This window comes from Urocampus carinirostris, chromosome 8 (assembly GCF_059441175.1).
Source record: "Urocampus carinirostris isolate Australia breed hairy pipefish chromosome 8, RoL_Ucar_1.0, whole genome shotgun sequence".
Taxonomy (NCBI): Eukaryota; Metazoa; Chordata; class Actinopteri; order Syngnathiformes; family Syngnathidae; genus Urocampus; species Urocampus carinirostris.
Genome location: NC_142356.1, coordinates 28,160,973 through 28,181,593, shown reverse-complemented (window position 1 = coordinate 28,181,593; position 20,621 = coordinate 28,160,973). Strand labels below are relative to the sequence as shown.

The following is a 20,621-nucleotide window of genomic DNA, read 5'->3' as shown; positions in this document are numbered from 1 at the left end:
AGGCGCCGCATCATCCCGCTTGGGAGGAGGAGCCTGCTGCGGCCCGAGCGGGAGCGCCGCAAAAATTCCGGAGGCTTTAATCCTTTCCGATACTAATTCGTCAAGATGGAGGGATGTGGAGAGATGTGGAGGGATGAGGCAGTGGTAGCAGTGTGGTCGGGTTGCTTCGCGGGGGTGTCGAGCACCGATGTCCGCCGACCGCTGTCCACTTGGTCCGATTTAGGGGTTTGTTTCCCGGCCTATCTCCGCCAGGTCTCGCTTCCTCTAGGTCTTTTTCCTCGCCAAGCAATAAGATAAACACGATAACAACACAGCAGATCTCTTGGGCTCCCTTTTGGACGACAATTCTTGGCTGCAGGTTGGAAGGAGGGCGAGTGAAGGCGGCGGCAGCTCAGCCAGAGGAGAGCTCCGCCTTCCCCCGTCACGCCGCCGCGGAGCAAGTGGTGGAGGGGGCTGCATCAGGGGGGGCGGAAATATGAGAGGGGGTTGGCGGATGGAAAGCAGGAGGAGGGGGGTCGCGAGTGAACGCTCATGCTTTTTGTCTTTTAATCAGGGGTTGCAAAGAATAAGAACCGAGTCGCACATACACACAAATACACACACGGACAACAATGAAGCGACCTTAGATCAGGGGATGGGAACCCAAAATGTTGAAAGAGCCATATTGGACCAAAAAATGAAATAACCCATTTGTTTAGAGCTGCAAAAATAAAAGTCTTTTTATAATAGAAGTGTGCAGATCGATACACATATCGATACTATCGATACAATTGTCTTGAGATCGATACTTTGCTCCTCCACTAAGCGCTGTTTGCTAAACAAAAACCTGTAAATCCGTTGTCACCACAACTGTCAACCTTTTGGGTTTTGCCGTACAAAGTACGTTTTTATGCATTTTAAGACAAGTACGACGTACAAGGAAATCTGTTTGGAAAAACGCAAATTTGTCAATGATGGGTACCATCCGGTATACACCGACTATCGCAAAACGTCAAATCAAACAAGTCAAAGGAGTTCGCCGCGGAACCCTCTATCTCAGTATTGTTTTTTTTTCGTTGCAAACGAAGCGAGCGGTTTGATGCTACTGTGCGCATGCGTCTGCCTCCTGGGGATTTCCCATAATGCATCATTCCGAGAAAAAAAATATGGTGTACGATTATTTGGAATTTTGTACGGGAAAATACGACAGTTTGTACGGGCATGGAGCCGTGGAGGTTGACCGGTATGTGTCACTATGGCAACAGAGCCAATGAGACACCAAATTGACACTTTTTCCCAATCCTGACTTTATTTTCAAAATTTTGTGCAATGGAAGGTATTTTATATCTGTAGTTGTCATTGTTATACGGTATTTGTATTTTCGTACATTGCTGCTTTTTTGTTTTTTTTCTGTGTTCTGAAACTGTTGTAACAGAAATATGAATAGTTCTTTATACTGTCTAAGTTTGCCATATAGTAATTTAATGAAAACATGAATTATTTTATTTAAAATCTCCGTGCCATTATTTTAAACTAACTTAAGAAAGGTTCAATTATTTAATGATCATGACATTTCCATGTAAAAAGTGTAGGTTTCGGATCCGTTTCGAATCGAAATTTCCTAGTATCACCCACCCCAATTATATAAGCCTCATAAGGAATGCAACACATACTCTACATATATATATACTGTGTATCTATATTCTTTGGAAAACTCTAAAAATGTCAGTGTCATATTTTCCTCGTACAGAAACCATGTCATTTTTCACTATCAAACTATTTTGAAAAAGCACCATAGGTCCACTAGGGAGCACCAAAGAGACGCATGTGGCTCCAGAACCGCCTGCTGCCGACCCCTGCCTTAGATGGTATAAACGTGATTAAACCGAGGACATTGAAATATGTAATAGTATATATTGCCCTGCTCTTTGACGTGCCGTGAGGTTTGTCTCTGTTGAGGCACTGTCAGATTTATAGATAAATAAACCAACCTCTTTTTCATCCTTTCATTGGCAGAGCAAGAAAGCAATATATGAACTGTAACATACAAAACAATTTTTTATTGTCCAACCATACCTTATAAAATGACCTGCCGTTTTCCAATAAAAGAAGATAAGTACGCTTCCATTAAGAAAAAATATGTCGAGGCAATGAGAAAAAAACTCTGGAGGGCTTGATTTGTTAACTAGCATTTAAACTATCACTACTTGGATTGTTTGGAGCCCAGTTGTGCACAAAATCAGAATCATTGTTCTCAATTTGGCCCTTGGCAAGTGACTTGTGTGCCTCACTGTCTATCTGCCGGAGCTCAGCACAGTAATACATTACATACTGCTCCATATGAACAAAAACATCAATAGATAGGTAACCCTCCATTATGAATACAAGTCTACAATGTATGTGTTAGGGTCTGATATACCTTTTAGCACAAGAGGGCCCCAACCGTGGTTTGAACTGGGCACAGGGGTAGCTCATTATCACACACCTGTGCCCAACTGTCCTGAACCCTTTAAAAGGACATTTCGATCAGCAAACTTTGTTGGATTATTGTCTTTTTTACATTTTATCTGCCATGATCATCCTGGTTAGCATTGTTATTTCATTCTGTCACCACACCAGGTTTGTTTTTGTTTCAGGTTTCTTTGTTACTTTGCTCTTTGCAGTTTTTAATTTCCAGTTCCAGTCAGTGTTTCACATTTAAACTTTGTCAGGTTTTTTTTCGTACATCTCGTTTGATTTGTGCCCCCTTGTTTCATTGTTACTTTGGTTCAGGTTTTGTTAATAAATACGATCATTGTTTTGAGCACCCATTTCTTTCCAGTTCCTGCCTCCCCCACATGGGTCCATCAACCCCAAACTTAACACCAAGCAACAAGGGAAAAAATACTGCATGGCTTGACTTGTTAACTTACTATTGCCATCATTGGTTGTATTGTTTGGGGCTGAGGTGTGCACAAAATCAGAATTCTAGGTCTCATTTTTGCCCTCTACCATGACGCAAGATAATTTATGTGCCTCACTCTGCATCTGTCACATACCAATTGTTTTATAATTATCATAAAATAATGTGATAATTCAGCAATTTTGAAAACCAAAATTCAAAAATTGTGAAGTTAAACAAAAAAGAACTTTAACAGTGAATAAATATAACCATTTAATAACATTTGAATTCAATCTTTCCACAGTTACAGGTGAGGGACAACCTCACCTGCATCTCTGACTGCACGTCATCCCCCTCTCCACCCAAAAGGTGTCCTGGAACATCCATCCATTATCCGCACCACTTATCCTCAGTATGGTCGGACAACTCACTCGTTCATTCAAACCTAGGAACGATGTGGTCTGGCCAATTAACCTGTTATGGTTGTTTTTGGAATGTGGGAGGCAACCGGAGAGCCCGGAAGCCACGCAAGCATGGGGAGCACATGCAAACTCCACACTGGAAGGTTCGATCTCATGACCTCAGACCTGTGCCGCACATGCGCTCACCACTGTCCTGCCGTGCTGCCCTGTCTTGGAACAGTGGTTCTTAGATGGCGGCACATGTAGCATTGCGGGTATGTGAGGATACCAGAATTAAATTTTCAAATAAATTTGAATGATCCAATTATTTCAGTAAATGATATATTTTTAGTAAGATCCAACCCATCAACAAATATGAGCTCATTTAGATTTCATTCAAACATAAAACATTTGGTTGTTACATTAAAACGGTGATTCTCAATTATTTTCAGTCACGCCCTCCCTCGGAAGAAGAAATCCTCTCGTGCCCTCCCCCCAAGAAGTATGTCTCCTAAATTATTTTTTCATGGGGTCACTTGACGGTCTGTTCTTGATTACACTAAAAGCTTATGGCGGCACAGCGGCTGGTTAGCACGCAGCCCATGGAGCCGAGGTTCAAGGGTTCATGTACAGCTACTCTAACCTCCCCGTGTGGAGTTTGCATATTCTCCTGCGGGATTTTGCTACGAGTACTCCCGTTTCCTCCCAAACTCCAAAAACAAAACCATGTATGTCACGTTAATTAGCCTATCCACACTGTCCCGAGGTGTGAATGAGCAAGTAAGTTGTCTGTCTTTGTGTGCCCTGCGACTGGCTGGCAACCAGTTCAGGGTGTCCCCTGTCCACTGCCCGAAGATAGCTGGAATGGGCTCCAGTACCCCCATGACCCTTCTGAGGATAAGTGGTGCAGATAATGGACTAAATGCTTTGTGCACGGTATGGAGGTTTAGATGTCAACAAAACACTGCCAATGAGAGCAGCAAAGCTCCCTAGTGTAATAGAAGTGCAATTGCACTTAATTCTTCGGAGGGTTAAAAAAGAATAGGTTCCCCGAGGTCAGTCGCGCCCCTCCTTGTAGGAGCCTTGAAAACCAATATAATAACCCTCCAAACTGGGTGCCTTTGGTTCTAAGCCACGAATGATAAGTTGGTTCCTCTGAATAACACCCAACCTAAAATAGCAGAATAAAAACTTATTTTGTTTAAAACAACACCAATGAATTGGGAAATTTGGTTTTAAACCCACCCAAACTTGTGTCATTTAAAACAATGAGAAAATATATGTTCAAAGCCAAGTATTTTCAAGAGTGTAGTCATTAAATAGTCATCAGTTAATATTTATTAATGATCATTGTTTTTTGGGATATCCCTTAGCTGGCTAAAAAAGTGTGCGTCGCAACAAAAAAAATCATGAGAACCACTGTTCTAGACCGCCACCCCTTGAAAGAATACTAAACAGCTCAAACCCGCGAGGACACATTCTGCCTTACGCCACAAGCCGTAGCACATACCAGGAATCGCAACACATCACGAGAATATGAGCGACTCTGTGCTATTTTTAGATGTTTTACCTCCACTGGGAGGCAGGGGGTAAACTTAGCGGAGTGTATGACCCAGAAGGCATCAAAGCAAAAGAGGAACTGTACTTCAACTCGCATGTTTGATTTGTGGCGTGACCTTGGTCATTTCTTGTGTCAATTTCCTCTCATAGAAATCAAGTGTGGTGATGAAATGCAGCTCTAAAAACATGTTTTTCATCTTTTTGATTGTTTTTTGAACGCTCTGTAAGATTAAGCCTCTCGGTTTTGAGATAGACTTTAGCTGACTCGGTAGGTTGCTGTGACTTGTCCTTGCTCGGCACCTTGATATCTTTAATCACTCTAGCACACATTATCCAGTAGTTGCCACCTCAAGGTTGATTCAAAATAGACATCGGAGGGCCTTGATATCCTATCTTCTGATACAGAACACTGAACTATGAAATGTCTTGTGTGTTTCATGTGTCAAAACTATGATTTTGTGTTTATTTCTCTGCACGTAGGATGACATGACAGACGTTTGTTTGGAAAATACAGCTGAATAAATAAGAGCCTTAAGTTGTTGTCAAATGTTAATCCTCAATTATGTTACATTGCTTACAGAAAAAATCCTTGAAGTCAATTTTCTTCAAAATCGTAACCTCTTTTAAAGATAAGTGAAGTTAATCCTACAATTCTCCTTTTCAGAAAATAGCCAAATATTTGAAAAAGGCTTTCCCTCACACCTTGGTGAAAAGCCCAATGGCAGAGTAAGGGTGCAAATGGGAGGTCCCATCCAGAGGTGAGAAGGCATTGTCCTACTCGCAACATATTCAAGTGAGTCTGCTTTTTGTCTTTGCTGGTCAAGCTCACACAAGTCCCTCATCGAGAGGCTAAAAATTTCAAAGCGTGCATCCTTCTTACACACCCAAATGTCAAGTATGTTCCACGATTTCTCTCGCAACTGTCCAAAGTACTAAAAGGCTTCTACCAAGCTGCAACGTTAGAGAGCAAAGTTGCTCCCAATAAGGTGCAAGGCTCGAAATCCAAGCCAGGATACCTCTAGGTCTCTTCCTGGATTGTAAGGACATTGAATTCCGCCCTGCAGCCAACCAACGGGCTTCAGGGTCTCAAGCTGCAATCCAAGGACTAGTGGTTTTTGTTCTTCAAGAATTAATGCACTTTTACTTTTTTTTTTCAAACCTAACGTTTGACCAGACTTCTTGATGGATGACTACAGAAATATGGTCCAAGCCGAGCCAGTCATGAGTCTAAACTTTGCAGACCAGGTGTTATAAATTGGGTTTTTGAATGGTGCGGTTCTCTTTGTTTTATTAGATTAGTCCAGTGCTTCTCAATTATTTTACGTCACGCCCGTCTCTGTAATTTTCTCGCTAATCCCCCAAATCTCCCTTTGACTGTCCCCTCATCTGTGTTAAAAAGTTTGTGGCGGGGTCATTTGAGGGTCAATTCAACTTTGTATCTAAACTGTGCGCTGCATGGAGGCAAAATGTAAACAGAATACTCAGCCGATGAGAGCGCCACTGCTCCCTGGTGTAGTGGAGGTGAAATTACACCTTATTTTTGGAAATTTAATAAACAAAAAAAAAGGTCCCCAAGGCAGTGTTCCCTCTAAGCTGCGCGCGTGCGCAATTGCACACTGCTCGCACATTCTCAGCGCACAAGAATATCTAGCCGACGCACAAAAATGAGGGCTCAAAATTACTAATTAAGAAGCAACTTAAGTCAAAGTTACAGTGCATGAAGGTAAAAATACACAGGTCCCCTGACATTGTGTCCTAAATGCGGTATTTTGAAGTCGAGTCAGAGTAGAACGAAGTTAAGTAAAGTTAGTAGAGTTGGTCGAGAACCGGCTTCTTCGGCTCGGCTCACTAAAAGGAACCGGCTCTTTCGGGTCCTAAACGGCTCTTCAGGTTGTTTTTGCTTCTTTAATCCCAACATGGCCAAATATTATGTAAAACTATGCACAAAATGACTTGAAAGAAGGGGGGAATAGAACAAAAAAGAAAAAAATACCAAAATGAAAAATTAGTGAAAAGCTGAGAAAAAAAGAAACAAGAGGAAGAAAAAAAAAATAAGGAAACATTTTTTAAAAAGCCAGGAAAAAAAAAGAAAAAAATGCAGGAAAAAAAGTAAACAGAGAACAAAAAGAAAAAAGTAACAGCTCGGAAAATATAAACACAATGAGATTTTTTTTAAAGGAATTTAAAAAAAAAGTACAAAAAAAACACGGAAAAAATAAGAAAAAGTTTGTGTTGCATTCAAATAATTTCCAATTATATCAAGTGAATCTTGTTGCCAACATTGTACTTCCACTAAAAATGTGATTAAGTACAGTTCTGTATCTTCCAACCGACTAAATAAGCCCCCAAAAATGTTATACGACAAAATATATCAGAAAATGAAAAGAAATGGAAATCTTGTGAAATAATTATTGTAAAAACAAATAACGTGTGTAGGCCGTACAACCTTTGCAATCGTATATGAGTCAATTCATTCAAAAGACAAAAATAATTTTGCATTGCCGGAAACTCAGCAAAATGTAACTTGATGTCAAGTTTTGGACATGTTTGATAATTAATTATCTTGCCACACTTGGGATTATGGTTGCTCACTGTTGTTTCAAGCGTTGCTCACCGACTTTGTGTGAACGCTCAGACCCGTGGAAAATTAGAGGGAACATTGCCCAAAGGTCAAATGATAGCTAAAATAAGAGATATAGAATACAAAAATACTCAATATAACATGTAGAATAAAAACCATTTAAATCATGTTCCAAAAATCGACACTGAAATAAAAGTAAAGTAAATAGGCAAATGTAAGGTTAGGGTTTAATGTGGGCTTTTACTTCCCCGGCTGGAGTTAAAGAGCCTAATGGCATGAGAGAGAAATGATCTCAGTCTGTCCATGGAGCAGGACAGCGACCGCCATCTGTCGCTGAAGCTGCTCCTCTGCCTGGAGATGATGCTGTGTAGTGGATGTAGTGTATTGTCCATCGCGACAGCTGCTTGTTCAGTGCCCGTCTCCCAGCCACAGTTGTCAGGCTGTCCACAACAGAGCCTGCCTTCCTCACCAGTTGATTCAGACTTGAGGTGTCCTTCTTAGTGCTGCCTCCCCAATACACTGCAGCATGTAAGAGGGCGCTCGCAACAACAGTTTGATAGAACATCTGCAAGAGCATATCGCACATGTTAAAGGACGCCAGCCTTCTGATGAAGTACAGTCAGCTTTGTCCTTTCCTGCACAGAATTTTTGTGTTGGTAGTCTTGTCCAGTTCCTCACCCAGGTCTTCGTAGGTCTGGACAAACTCTTCCCATTTTCCTTTGATCGTTACTGTTTCCGGGTGAGTTCTAGGCCTCCTGAAGTCCACCACCATCCCCTTGGTGGTGTTTAGGTGCATGTGGTTGGCGTCGCTCCATGAGACAAAGTCCTGGATCAATATAATGTACTCCTCCTCCTGCCCACTCCTGATACGTTCCACGATAGCAGTGTCATCAGCAAACTCTACTCTACTCTGATACTATAGTCCGTAATCCATGCCACAAGGAGTGAGCCTACTCCCATCTCTGTCAGTTTACCACTAAGTAGCAAAGGCAGTATGGTGTTGAAGGCACTGGAGGAGTCCAAAAAAGTCCTAACATGTAGACTATAGCGTTCTAGACTCCCACCTTCTCCTGGTAGGCAAACTGCAGGGGGTTGATGGCATGGCGGACCTGTGGCTCAGGTGGTGTAGAAGCAACCACTCTATGGTCTTCATCAGATGTGATGTCAGGGCGACCGGACTGAAGTTGTCGAGATCCTCCGGTCGATTCCTTGGGAATAGGATGATGCAGGACGTTTTCCACAACTGGGGGACCCTTTCCTGTTCCAGGCTCAGGTTGAAAAAGCGCTGTAGAGGGTCCTCCCAGCTCCAAGTCATAGGCCTTCAGCAGTTGTGGGGATACTCCATCTGGACCAGCTGCCTTGCTGGGTCGCAGCTTCCTCAGCTCTCCACACACCTGGGCTTCAGCTATCTTGAGTGTGGGGTAGATGTCCTCCTCGGAGCTGGTGTCTAGAGGGGCAGGGGGAGCTAGACTGGGAGCTGCAGTACTCCTGGGTGAGAACGAGTGGGTTGGTTAAACCTATTCAATAAGTCGTAGCAGCTGGTTTACTCTTCCTACATCTCCTTTCATGACCACACCCCGCTTAGTACTGCGCCCGCGTCCCTCTTCGAGGAGCCTCGCCCTTGGGCGAGAACCACTGGCATTTACCTTATCAGCCCTAGTTAAATCATACTGTTGTGTTTTTATGAGGCCCTTTTATAAGATTAGTTTTAGATGTGCACAGTAATTCAACTTCATTGACGACTTTTGTGCATGTGAATTAAAATGACAAGAAAAAAAGCAAGGAATTCACACAATTGACGCATAGCCACCTTCAGATTAATGACCAATATTTATGCTTTTCATCCTCATTCTCCTGATAAAACTAGCTAAAAACTGATATGGTGCTCCGCAAGGTAGGACGAGCGTAATAGTAATATCAAAGTTGTCTCTTCATATTGATTGAATAATATCATTCATTTAAATATTGAATTGACCCAATATTTGCTCCATTCAAACCATCTTCTTCTGTTCACTGGCCAGCCTCTTCAGTTTCTTTAGAACCATATTGAAACAAAGTTTGCTGAAACTGTTGCAATGCTTGTTTGTAAAGCTTTCAAAAAATAATGTGTATACTGTATTGTTATTTGTTCTTAAATAGAAAAAATAAATAATAAAAAATAAAATATTAGGATTATTAGGAAAATTTAAAACAAAACATTTAAAGGAAAAACTGAAAAAAATAAGTGCCATATATTATCCAAGAAAAGAGAAGAATAATCCTGAAATTCAAAAATTCAAAAGCTAAACTAAAAAAAGTATTCAATAAAACACGCCACTGTACAAATATACTGTATATTTTGTGATTGACACATAATCAACCATTTTAGTGTAAAGGAAATGTAAAAAAAGTGTCACCAAACCATACTATAATCTGACAACCCAGGAGAGCCGCAAGCTTGTGACTCATTGACCGAGCTTGCTAATGTTTGATAAATACAATTGTACCAACTGTTGCTGTCACAGGTTTATAGCATGACCATAAAACTGGAAAAACGAGTTAAAACGCACAAGCTAAAATGCTTTTAGTTTGCATTTCAGTGATAAGTCTGTTGCCGCTCAGTGTTTTTTTTTAGTCCTGAAGTGATTGATCGCCATATAAGAAAAACAGCAACAAAAGAAAATTAGCATGAGGTGACTGAACGGGGCATGTTGTGGGGAAATCTTCCACATTGTTTGACAACAGACTCAATGGGCCATGTCAAGACAGTCCAAGCATAAATATTGGGTAACAATAATAATGTGTGAATAGTTTAATATGGGAAAAATAAGGGCTTGAAGGTGTAGATTAGAGGTGTCATTTCAGCTCAGGGGCCATATGGTCGGGGGTCACACTCGTAAAATAATGGCACAAAAAGTAGCTTAGCTTTAGGACTGGAGGTCCTTTCGGAGGATTCAGGGTGTAAGATTTGACTACAGTATAAACCGATAATTGAGGTTTTTTGTCCCGTTATTATTTTTTTGTGATTTAATCTCTTGTGTTTATCAACTGAACAGTTGTTAAAGAAAAAGAAGAAAAAAAAAAGAAAAAAGAAAACAACAATCGAATTTATTTCCACTACAGTTTATTTAACTCATGCACACTGAAAAGTGACACAAATAGTATAAAAGCAATGATTTAACTTATTTATTCATTTAAAGTATTTTGGCTGTTTATTTGTTGAAAATGTTTTCTATTTTTTTTTTCTTTTTGCCTTATCAGCACGTTCGCGACTTTTATTTTAAGTGAACTAGCAACAGGAAGGGTTTCTTTTCTGTTCTCTGATTACTGATAGTCAGCAGATACAGTTACAGTGGGTGCTTTTAGAGTGGAATCTGCCTTTGCCGACATCCAAAGGACATTTAAAACTGCACGTCATTGGGGCTCAATTTTCTCTTGTGCTTCTCTCAGCATTGTGTTTTATGCACGCAGTGTGTAGCATGTAACATATGTAATTTCTTTATTAGGAAGATGAAAAAATACAATGCTGACTAAGCTAGCGATATGTGACATTTAAAAAACAGAGTTGTTCATCTTGTCAGCACCTTTCATTCAAAGTTTCATTTGTTCTGACATTGTTTTTCCTCTACCGGTATCGGCTGTTTTTCCACCTCCGTGGTGATTGTTGACAGTAATATCTGGGGTGACAAAGAACACTACTCTGAACTAGGACTGCCCAAAACATTTTATTTTTAGTGGCATCACGTTAAAAACATTAATGAAATGTAAATGAAAGTAAAGTGTTGCTCTAGCCTAAATAACCCATTTGAAGCCAGACCTTGTGTTTACGTTCTATTGTTGACACTATTTGCACTCTGACTTTATTTTCAAAATATTGTGCAATAGATGATATTGCAGTTATCATGTTGACCATGTTTTATTTTATTTCTTTTAAATTGGTGCTTTTTTGTTAACTCTCTTGACCTTTGGTTTGTAACAGTTGGAGTAAAAGTATTTCATTTTTTTTTTACCAGCAGTATGGCCTGGTGTTGCTAAACGATAGAAGACTGCATTCGACTGCTCGGAGTGGTTGGTGGTCAAGCGCTGCAGTACTCAATTGGGCCACCAGAGACCCTACGAAATCAGACCAGACTAAAGCCTGGACGCTAAACCTAGCTAAAGACATTCGTGGAAGCCTGAATTGCAACGTGTTCATTGGAACAAAATCCAATTCACTCGTTTCTAAGCCTATAAGTCACATACGAACGTATGCAAATCAGGATTCATAAAGTAGTTTAGTTAAACAGATATCGGTGGTTGGTAATTCAAATAGCAATAGTCATGACATTTCCACGCATATTGGCTGATGTGACACTGTGTTTACTTGGTCTCGGATCAATGTATAAATTCTCAGTATTGCCCATCCCCACTGACCACTGCCAGGGTTGGGTAGGGTTACTTTAACTTGATTACTTTAAATTGCTTTTGGATTACTCCAACACCAAATATGCTAAAAAAAGACAAAAGAAACTAAATATGAATAAAATTATGACTCACAACACGTGGTAAGCTTTCTCTCCTGGCTTTGATCTCCGGCAAAACTAACATAAAATAGAAACAAAATGAAAATAAATCCAAACAGCTTGCCAACATCATTTTTGCCGTTCCTGGTATTCCGTTACTCTCCAAGCCTGCACAAAATTTAGTAATTTTATCCCTATTTAGTTTCTTTTGTCTTTTATTAACATATTTGGTATTGGAGTAATCCAAAAGTAATTGAAAGTAAAAGTAACCCTATCCAACCCTGACCACTGCAAATGACATCATCAATTATCAATGAACAAAACTGGATTTTGCACCTTTATACATATTCTAAAAATGAAGTACTCAATACAAATTATTCAATTAGACAACTACTATGAATATTTATAAGCGGATTCCTAGGTTCGAGGCATTTTTTTAGATGTGGAAGACACTCAAGTCAAATGTACAAGAAGAATCTTGCTGAAAAGAGTCCAAACATAAGCTAATGTATTTTTTATATTCTATGCATAAATTCTCGCACATATAGGAACCATGCTATCGGCATTATGGGAAACAATTACAACCGTGAACCCATCGCCTTCCCTGCTCCCCACTCCCCTGCAATATCAAAGTGCACCAGTAAAACAAACAACTTCATCAAAGCGACGCTAAATAGATAGATAGATAGATAGATAGATAGATACTTTATTCATCCCCGAAGGGAAATTCACTTTTCCAGCAGCATCCCCAAGCTGAGAACAATCGAAAATAACTGAGAACAATCGAAAATAAAAATATTTGAAGACACCGCAACATTTCAGGAAAACAATGTCTCATAGCAATAAAAAAATGGTGATAGGCTGAGGTTACCTCGTTTTGTCAGGACGTGTACACAGTCCAGATAAACGCCCATAATTACAATTTGCTCTGCCCCATTTAACAAAAATGATGACACCTCTCAATGCATGCTACACGCTCCAGCAGTAAGTAGTCCAAAATCCTTACCTCTCAGATGAGAAGCTTGGTCTTTAAATGCCTTGTCGTTGTCTTAACTTGCTGTTGCTCCCAGGTGATCGTAATCAGTTCTGCTGTTCTGAGGGTGTGTGATTCGAAAAGCACAAAAAGAACGTGTTGTTTGCATACTCGAACACACCCAAAAGGTAGTTTGTAAAAGGTGGAATAGAGCAAGATAAATCACCTGCTCAGTATGCATACAAAGGCATTTTCTCAGGGAAGTTTGACCCACATTTTATGTGTCATCTGAAAATAGCTTTGAAACATACATATGCTAATCTCACGGCCCGCGGGCCAAAAATGGCCCGCTGCATTATTTTTTGTGGCCTGCGAGAGCTTAAAACTTGGGTGCATCTTTTGAGGTGTCCTTAAAAAGTTGAAAGTAAAATATTTTCTCTATGAAGTATGTGTTGCCCACCTGAGTTGAAAAAGCCTTGATTTCTTTCCCTATCTGCTTTTATCTTACTTTTAGTGACACGCAACACATTTGGAAGCCGGAAAGGGGCGAGGGAGAAGGGGAGAGATTTCATTCTCGAGTTTTTTGTTAGTGTAGCATGAAAATGGTGAAAACAGTGGTGTGCTGTGGATTTTACAACTGAGCCTTCAGCTATTATGAACTGGCTATTAGAGATGAAATCTATTTGCTAGGACTCAGGTGGGGGAGATGTTATTTCGCCGCCTGGTCCCATCACGCGCCCAGCAATCTGAATCTAATGGCGGCACCACGCCCCTGTGCACGATCAGCTCGGGGAAGCCAGACTAAGCAAGAGGAGGAGAAAGAAAAGAAGAAATAGATAATATAAATAAAGTTATTTTATTCAGCAAAAAACATATAATTTTTATCATTCAAGAAATCAATTTTACTAAAATATGTACAGAATTTTCTGGATTACAAGGTGCACCCAATTATAAGGAACATTTTAAGAAGGCAGAAAAAAAACGTATATCATAGAACTAAAATATTGTATTAGGAAATTAATTTCACTACTGAATTGGCTTGATTCATTCATGAATAGGGACTGTATATATGAGAATTTCATTGTAATTATGGACTTTTGATTTTTTTTTACTCTGTTTTTTAAATACTTATTATAATATTAATAACATAATAAAAGATTAAATTAATTTAAATCTAAATATAAATGCAATTAAAATAGTTTCCATTTGCCATAACAGACCATTTTCGAGTGAATTTAAAAAGGCCTGGATTAGTTATGTTTTACGTAAAGAGGAGAACATTAGCAAAATTAATAATTAATATTAATAATTAATATTGGTATGTTTGTCATTCTCAGTGAAGCCTTGGTCAAATGGTTCTGGCTCAAACATAATTCTAATGTGGGTATGTCGATGGAAAAAAATCTTTCAGAAACACTGCCTGAGTAATCTTTTTTTGTGACTTTCAACAAAAAGAAATGTTTAAAATTTACCAATCATGTATATTCGGACCATCGTGTTATGAAGCCCATGAATCGGAGAGCTTTGTCCAAAAACAACAACAAAATAAAGGATTTCCTGTTTGGCTTATTGTAGCTTGTTTGTGGATATGAACACATAAAACTTTGAAGGTTAGTGGTTTTTGTGGGCGCTTTTAACTCCATATGCTTAGTAGCACTTGTTTTAGGCTGCAGTACACAATACAGCGACGTCTAGTGGTCACGTATTACACAGTGTCCCTTTAAATTTAGCACTGTACATTCAAATGAAGCTACACAAACATCAGGAGTAATACAAGTCACAAGTACTGAGCGCAAAAACACTTGAAAGCGAAAAGTCCGATCAAGTGCCGTAAACTGCGACTTGACCTCCCTTCTGCTGTGCGTTCCCTCTCTGGACAATTTTCTCTACGCTTCCAGGGGCAATTACGTAATTAAAGCCACTTTTCAAAAATTAGGTTATGGCTTGAGTGGAAAGAAAACACCAATTACGACTAAATGGGGTCATTAGCAACATGCATGGCCTCCAAGCCCAAAGAGAGCTAAAGCGGATTAGAGCCTGATTTGTGAAATAATATTATTCTAAGTTTTTTTCCCTCGTTTTAGTTGGCTGAATATTTTTATCATTCATAGATGTGTCAATGAATTTTTTAATTTTCAAGACGTAGTGCTAGCAGTAGTGGGCCGTCAGGGCCTGCAAGGCCTACCTTGCTGGGCTAGAAAATATGTGAATCATCCATCCATCTATCATCTGCACTGTTTGTCCTCATTAGGGTCTTGGGGCTGTTGGAGTCCATCCCAACTATCTTCGGGCAGTGGGCAGGCAGGGGACACCCTGAACTGGTTACCAGCCAATCCAACAGAGACCGACAATTCCCTCGCTCATTCACACCTAGCGACAATTTTGACCGGCCAATTAACCTGACATGCAAGCACGGGGAGAACATGCAAACTCCATATAGGAAGGCTGGTAGCTGGATTTGAACCTCAGAACTGTGCTCCAGACGCGCGGACCACTCAGCTGCTGTGCCGCCCTTGTGTGGGACATTCAGAGTTGGGTCAGCATTCTGTTTTGCAATGTCCAAAAAAATTATGAAATAATGTTTTCCCATAAATACTTTTCAAGTTTTTTCAAATTGTTTGTCAGAATCCTTTCATCGCTTTTACCCTGGTTGCCCTGCTTACAGATGTGTGCTGTAAAATTTAAGCATTTAATCACATTTCAGCCATGACTAGTTGTCAGGGTCAGACATCTACCCGGAGGCTTTTACTATCAGCTCTGCAGGCCCCGAGGCATAAGATAAGTGACGAAAAAGCTGTTGGTTTAGCCAATCAGATTCCGAGTTGGTGATACAGCACCTTCTAGAAGGCATATCTGTGTTAGTAACAGAACTATCACAACGAAAATGTGAATGAAAAACATTTCTGTGACCACTGCTTCTGTCTAATGGAGATTTTCAGCCCTAAATCATATATGCCATATATGTGACAGGATAGGCTTGACTTTTGGCTTTAGCTTCGATGGCGAGAGAAAATAACTTCTTAATGAAACTAAAACGCACGTTCAATCTGCACGAAATGTTTTTCGAGGAAAGAAAGGATGGATTTTGTGCACAAATAAAAAGGATTTTTGGTGAGTAAAAAGTGGCTACAATCCAAAATAATATTGCAATGTTATGAGTATAACATTGATTATTTCTTATCTGTGTCGCAGGTGTAGCTGCAGTAAATGTTTTATAGTAATAAAATATTCAATGAGGGTTGGATTGATTCAGACATAGCAAGACTGAAGGCCTAGGTGTGAAATGCATGGCCTGCCACTGAGCGCAAGTATAGTAGAGATAATATTTTTATGTTGTTGAAAAAAAGAGAACTTTGCACTGAAGGAGCAGTTTAGTGTGTCAGATGATCAGCATATGCAATGTTCTTTTTACTATCCAGATGCTCGGCCTCCAACCCCTCCTTCCACTTCCTGCTCCGTGACAAAACAGGAAGCAGAACAGCAAGGACAGCTGATACTTCTAAACGTGATGTCATGAAATTCTGTACCTACACCAAAATCAATCTTCTTTTCTAAAGCAGGACCAAAATCTTGAGACATTTTTCAGAGGACTCTGTGGAAATATGGTTTAATACAGGGGTAGCCAAGCTTTTTGTAGCAGAGGGCTACTGTTTTGTTACTGATTAGCTCAAAGGGCTACCACTTTGATATCCTTTTCTAAATTATTATTATTTTCTTTCCAATCATATTACCACAAACATCATCATATGTGGTGGCGGGCCTTCAGGGCCTAAAAAGCCTTCTTTGCTGGTCATAAAAAATATCGAAATCATGTGATGTTAGTTGTATTTTGTCCATCAAAACTTATTAAATAATTCCAAATTATCTGTCAGATTCCTTTCATTGCTTTCCCCTTTGGCTGTGCTGCTTTCAGATGTGTGCTTTGATATTCAAGCAATTAACCAATCATATTTCAGCCATTAATTGTTTCTGGGCTCAGAAATCTACCAGGAGGTCTTCACATCAAATCCTGAAGGTGGTGTACTCTAGCATCAGCCTTCAAATAAGATGTTGGTGTAGCCAATCAGATTCCGAGTTGGTATCTGAATGCCTACTCGCGGGCAATGAGAAAAATCACCAGTTTCTCAAACTATGATTGGCTAGGGTACGGGAATCCACCGAAGCGATTGCGCCAACAGCCGTTAAACTCGAAGAGACCGAGTTGTCACAAGGAAATATATTGTGTTGATTTAAAAGCAAAACGTTGGACAACTCAGAAGCGAACAAGCCTTTCGCAAGCGGGACAATATTTTCTCCTCAACTTTCAGCCTAAAAGATAGACTTAAAGCCCAAACCAAAGCCCAAGCCCACTCACTTTTCTTGTGTCGTGGCAGAGGGCGACAGTGAGCGCAAGGACTCCGGATTGGTGCACACTTCAGCCCCAAATTATAGAATTAACAAGCTAACAGCAAGTCAAGGTATCCAGAAATGTCTTTTGTCATTGCAAGGATTTTATTGTCATAATGGAGGATGACCTACATGCTGTATTAATTATTGTACAGTGGAACCTCGGTTTTCGAACGCCTCTCAGTTCGAACAAATCGGTGTTCGACCAAAAATTTCGAAAAATTCTTGCTTCGCTGTTCGGTCAAAAATTCGGAGTTTGAACGCTGGTAATGCGTGAGTGCGTACGCTAGAGTGCGATGCTGAGCGGTGTACGGGTGTAGATCGTGGAGATCGCCCCAACCCCTCGTGACCAACTGTTATCACGTGCGCACTTCCCTTCTTGCTTTCCCTTTTAATATTGGTGAACGGACTGTTTTAGCCCCTAACTATGCCTCCGAAGAAGGTCGGTGCAAGTACGACAGGTAAAAAAAAAAAGTTGTTCGTACAACTATTGCCTTTAAGAAAGCCATAATAGCTAAATATGAAAGAGGTGTGCGAGTTTCCGATCTTGCCTGCACCTTCTGCTGACCACCACAAAGGTAAGAAATCCTATTCATAATTATTTGCTTTCTCTTTTTTTTTTTTTTACACGTTAGTGTTGGCGTAATCTTTCGTACGGAAGACTACGATAACGCGAACGTACGATTTGCCTGGGTTAGCTTCATGTTTACGTTAAACATTCATGGTAAACATTCAGGGTGTTGGAACGGATTAAAACGATTTACATTATTTTTAATGGGAAAATGCTTTCGGTGATTGAACAAATCGGTTCTCGAACAGGGTTCTCGAACGGATTATGGTCGAGAACCGAGGTTCCACTGTATTCAAAAGGAGCAGTACATAGACTTAATCTATATAGTAAGAGCAAATGTTTTAATATATTTGCAAGTTTATATATAACTTTCTCGCTCTGCCCATTAAATGATGAATACGATGTACGTTTGTTCTTAAATCTGTGCAACATTTGGGATAGCGCAGCCAAATGACTCCCTGACTGCCACTGACGGACTAAATCATCAAAAACATTTTAAGTGGGCTAGCAGCGAGTGAGTCTAGTCATGATGAAAAAAAAGCTGAGAGAGTTAAACCTGGTAAAAAAAAAAAAAATCCGCATTGACTACCCAGCATGTCTCATCCTTTCCAATTGAGCTAGAAATTAATCATTTCAAATAAAACATAAAGAACTTGACTAGAAAACTCAGTTCCCATACAGAACCTTTGCAAAAATCATCTCTCGTACATATATATCTTTATTGTAGGATAAAAAAAAATCTAAATACAATCGTAATTATTTACAAACAAGATCAACAAGGACACATGCATCCATATGACAATCCTTTCCACACAAGTCATACACACCCAATAAAAACATCTTACAATAGACAAGGCGTGTGAAAAGTATGGTTCTCAGATCTTGAACCAGTCCCCAGTCCATTGTTTATTTAAAGGGAAATTGTGTATTTTATAGCTATTCCAAGTGTTGTAAAAACCCCTTAATTAAAAAAAAGTTGGTTTTGAATAATGTGCAAAAATACATCGAGCTTACATAATTGTCTGCCATCTCGCTGCGAAGGATACCCCAACACCCATAAAGCCGAGAAAAGCGGGGCAAAGAAAAAGAAATAGAAAGATAATTGTGCGTTTCGATCACTTTGATCAATATATTTTATAGCACTCGTTTTCAGTTGCACTAACAAGCGGTTAGCAATACAAATATTGGCCGCTGCGGCTCCATGGCGCTTTTTCAAAAACGTTTTATAATGGGAAATAATATTAATGTAGGAGGACAAACATGACAGATATTCTTAATACTTTCCAGAAATAAAGATTTATACAGTGTGTACATTTTATATGATTAGTATGTGTTGCCTTCATTTTAAGGCTCATATAAATCTTGTATATTTTCTCAGCTCAAAACATGTTTTATGGGAGTGTCCAACCTGGCTCTTTCAACATTTTGAGTTACCAACCCCTGCACTACACAATACAGTGGTCAAATATTACAGAGTCCCTTTAAGTACACATATTTCAACAATTTATTTCCACTCTTTTGACATAATAGTTAGAACCTCAAATTTTGAGAATACAATTTTTGAGAATACAATACAATAATGTTCAAATTGCACATTTAAATAAAAACTGATTTGTCAAGTTTATTTGTATAGCCCTTAATCACAAGGAGTCTCAAAGGGCTGCACATACTACAGATTATTGCAAACCACAGACTATTATTACACCATCCCCCCATCTAAAACCTACAAGAGGGCAAGGATAAACTCAAAAACCTCAAAATGAGGAAAATGAAGAAACTTTGAGAAGGGGCCGCACATGAGGTAATCCACCTTCCAGGATGACCAGGCTGCAATGGATGTAGCATTGACAAACAATACACAGATATCGTCAACAGGAAATGTAGGGCATTCATCAACTATAGAAGTGTGTTCTAGTAATATTCTTAACGTGCGTTTGGAAGGACAGATCGGGGTCAAATGTGACACCTACATTTTTGACTGAGTCACTCTGGGTGATATTGCATTTGTCAATGTACAGAGCAGTTTTTGAGAACAAGTCACGGCATTTAGATGAAACAATAACTAAAATGTCGGTCTGTTCAGAATTAAGGTGCAAAAAGTTGAGTGACATCCATTCTTTTATCTCAGTGAGGCAGGGCTCCAAATTTCCAGTTTTGTGTGGCAGAATCCTCCATCGGAAGATATAGTTGAGTGTCATCTGCGTAGCAATGGAAACTGATATTATACTTGCGAATAATATCACCTAATAGAGGCATGTAAATGCTGAAAAGAAGGGGGCCGAGTACTGAACCCAGCGGAACACCAGAGGTTACACTAAAGGCCTCAGATGTAATTTCACCATATTTACACAGTGCGTCCTGTCTGAGAGGTAGGATCTGAACCATAAGAGGACGGTTCCTGAGAGACCAATCCATTTTTCCAACCGGTCTAGTAAGATATTATGGTCCACAGTGTCAAACGCAGCACTTAAGTCCAGCAGCAGCAAGAGTGACGAAGCGCCAGAGTTCAATTCCAGTAGAAGACCATTGGTTACCTTAATCAGGGCTGTCTTAGAGGAGTGATTAGCCCTGAATCCTGATTGCATAGAATCAAAAAGATTGTTCTCGGATGTAATATCATTCAGCTGCTGTGCCGCAACTTTTTCAAGTACTTTTGAAAAAAAAAACCCGGTAGGTTTGACACAGATCTATAATTTCTAAATCATTGTTGTTATAGTTGTTAAAAAGGCCCGTCTCTCGTTTGTGTTTCATGTGAATGTCTGTTCTTTTGTGTGTGTGGTTGTATGAGCAGGTGAATGTTATTCTTTT

At 39.8% G+C, this 20,621-nt stretch overlaps 1 protein-coding gene across 3 annotated transcripts in view; it reads right to left on the bottom strand.

Annotated features, from left to right (window-relative positions):
- Positions 1 to 12,971, bottom strand: part of mgat3b (beta-1,4-mannosyl-glycoprotein 4-beta-N-acetylglucosaminyltransferase b) — a 71,818-nt gene extending 58,847 nt beyond the window's left edge. The window contains exon 1 of one of the 3 annotated variants that reach the window (XM_088342210.1): positions 12,890 to 12,971. The gene's annotated coding sequence lies outside the window, so the exon portion shown is untranslated. Of the gene's footprint in view, positions 413 to 12,754 lie in introns of those variants that run through there. The other 2 variants (XM_088342209.1, XM_088342208.1) reach the window with 2 other exon arrangements.
- Positions 12,972 to 20,621: the final 7,650 nt, after the last annotated feature.